Genomic DNA, 3,255 nt, shown 5'->3' with positions numbered 1-3,255 from the left:
CAAACATTTGGGAGGTTTAAAGGCACAAAACCCCCATAAAATTTTTACGTAAACATATTATAAAAGAAGCCGCATCTCGATTGAAAATGATTTATCGAAAAATTACTAAGAGGCAAAAAACTTTTAAAAACATTGTGTTTAACTAATGGCACCACAATAAGAATTTAATTGGAACGTACATAAAAGTTTGGGGGGTTTAAGGGAACAAAACCCCCATAATATTTTTATGGGGTGCACAAATTTCACTATAATTTCTTTTAAAGATATACCTACCATAACAATGCCACATGTCACTTTTCATTAAAAAATCTCTAATAGTTTTCGATATATCGGAAAAAATCGATTTTCATTTTGTAACTTCAAAGGGCTGTAACTTTTTTTGTGTGCCTATTTGTACTAAGGTAAGTTAGGTTCAATCGAACTATTTTTGGTTCCAGAATATGTGGTTTAATTTATGACCTGTATTTTTGTTACAGCCTGTATTATTTACAAAAGTATATACAAATCCGCTATAATATCCCTACTTTATAGCATTTTCAATATCTTCCGTAAGTCCAAACGGTGAGCTTAAATTTTTTTTCCAATGCATCCAACTTTCTTTGAAGCGAAGCTGAATTGTTCAAATATAAAAAAACTCTCCTGCGGTGTTGTCCGTATGAGATGATATGCCAGTCTCTAATGCATCATTGTCCTCTATGTTTACTTTTAGATTTATCTGTATAGCCTACAAAAAAATTAATCCAATTTAAATTTTAGATCACAACTACAACTGTTATGAATAACATTGTAACTCCACTTATAATGTTTTTCAACTATTGCTTAAATGATATCTACAAAGGACAACTTTCATTTTGATCTAAAAACTTTTATCCTATCTTATGTACCTTAATATAAAGTTTTTTAATAAAATAACCTCATTGTAAGTGCAAATTTTGAATCACTCAGTGGAAAAGCTTTGTAACCAATGTTACAATACTATAAATTTCTATTATTGATGAATATTTTTATAAACACATTGTAACATCTATATAATTTACGAGTGAACTAACTTCCACTGTTATATCTGATGTTCACAGTGGATTACATGTTCAAGAAGCATCAACAGCGAAAACCCCTTCCTGCATCAAAGGCATTAGTTTATTATTAGATACGTCTGCTAAGTAAAAATTCCCAAAGAAGAAAAATCTTGGAAAGGAGAGACAAAGAGATCCAAGTGTTTTCAAAATTAATATTTTGAAGAAACTGAGGAACTCTGACCAAGAATACACTAGAAAAACTGTAAAATTAACGTAAATGAGAGAATCGGGACCTCGATGTAACGATAAATGTAACATTAAATGTAAATCGAAATTATATAAAAAAAGAATGACTCAATTCATTTAATAATTTTTGGGCAATAGCTGATCATTATAAACAGAGTGATTTATGTAGAGTTTGTAGAGCATACTTATGCAGATATAGTCCGTCCGCTATAACTTTTCCCATACGGTACGAATCATTTTCAATCAAACTAAATCAAAACATAAATTGAAACGAACGTCGATATGTATATACATTTTGTATACTGTATACTATATACTACACACATCGGCATACGTTTCACTTTCTGTTTTGACTTAATTTGATTGAAAATGAATCGCACCGCATGGGAAAAGTTATAGCGGACGGACTATTCTCAACCAATAGTGAAAAGTTAAATGAGTCCACGTAAAACTGGTAAATATGAATATAATTTGCAGTTCGCAGAACACTGACACCAAGTTTGTAAGAAATATTTTTGATACTTTAGCAGATAATATATGGTTAACTACGCTATTCAAAAAAAGTGGCATTGCAGCTCGACTTAAATCAGAACCATTAATGCTAACAACAATGTGATACATGAAAGCGAAAAGCTGAGGAAAAGTTATAAAATATGGATTAAGCAAGATGTAGCTGGAGCATCACATGAGCTAATGGTTTATTGCATATAAGGAGACAGTCTGTTACCAACGCACTGTACTTAGCTGAGAATATTTTTTAACAAAAAATCAAAATATTAAATTATTCTTCATTATTTATTTTTTAGTTGTTATATCCACTTGAAAAAGCATAAGATAAATGTGTTTATTGGTTTTACTCACTCTCAATTTACTTCTTTCTTTTCCAATCTCCTCGTTCTTTCAACATCATGTTACCTACGCACTTTTTTGAGGCTTGCGTACCATTTCCTGTGATGGAACTTGATCAGGATGATTTTCGTCCTCTAAATAAGCTGGTTCGTCTAAAATTAATAGATTTATGTAAAATATTGTTATGTGAATGTATGAGATAGCCACTTTACAGGATGCAAGTAATTGCGCAATTTCTTGCAGCAATTGAAATTGCATCGTGTCACACGAGAATTGCACAGAAAAGGTGCAATTACTTGCAGCAACTTCTTGCTGCAAGAAGTTGCAGCTAAATAGAACATGTTCATGCAATTCTTTCTGCAATTGTTATATATATCACATATTATAATTTTCTCAATAATCTAACATTTTTTATCTAATATCTGATAACTCTACTCAAAAAATCACATTTAATTTATAAAAACAACATAACCTAAAATTTATGGTTAGGTCAAAGTTTCTGTCTATTTCATATCAGCTTCTGTAATTACTTGTACCCTGTAATCATTTTATTGCAGAAATCTAGTTGCAAGTTGCAACTGATTGCAGAAGTTTTTGCTGCAAGAACTTGTGCTATAAATTTCGCAATTACTTGCAATGTGTAAAGTGGCTCAAATGTAGGAACAAAATTTGTTTTAACTTATTTTCAAAACACTTACCTGTAATCATTGACAGTAATAAAAGACTCCAAGTACTGGATCCTCCGAGTCTTTAGTTTTGAATAAGTGAGATCGTAAAATCGTCCCGGTTGATTGATGTTTATCCACAGTTCTCTAGTGTAGAGAATCTCTACACTACCTCTACGAGCCAATAGGTTTTTATCAGTAATTTTGCGATTGAAAATCGCACTCACACAGTTTGGGCTTCCACAATGACATGCAACAAGCATGTTAATAAGTCCAAAAATATAATATGAAAACTATTTAAAAAGGCAGTATAACAATCACTCTATATTTATCAATCAACGACATAACCAAACCGTCCAAACCACAGCCCACAGCTGCGCTACAGCTGCCATATTGGATAATTTTTGACATGTCATTTGAACATCCAATCAGAACAAAGTTTTAATGCGCGTATGCGCCTGGCCGATACGTATGAGCCT

At 31.8% G+C, this 3,255-nt stretch overlaps 1 long non-coding RNA gene across 1 annotated transcript; it reads right to left on the bottom strand.

The window, feature by feature from the left end:
• Positions 1–529: 529 nt before the first annotated feature.
• LOC126889300 (uncharacterized) lies at positions 530–2,956 on the bottom strand. Its single transcript, XR_007699975.1, has 3 exons — positions 2,810–2,956; positions 2,124–2,263; positions 530–724 (listed from the first exon to the last, which is right to left on the bottom strand). It is a non-coding gene; the product is annotated as an uncharacterized LOC126889300 (long non-coding RNA).
• Between the last annotated feature and the right edge of the window lie 299 nt (positions 2,957–3,255).

The sequence above is a fragment of the Diabrotica virgifera genome, chromosome 1 (assembly GCF_917563875.1).
Source record: "Diabrotica virgifera virgifera chromosome 1, PGI_DIABVI_V3a".
Lineage (NCBI taxonomy): Eukaryota > Metazoa > Arthropoda > Insecta > Coleoptera > Chrysomelidae > Diabrotica > Diabrotica virgifera.
This window is presented reverse-complemented; position numbering and strand designations above follow the sequence as displayed.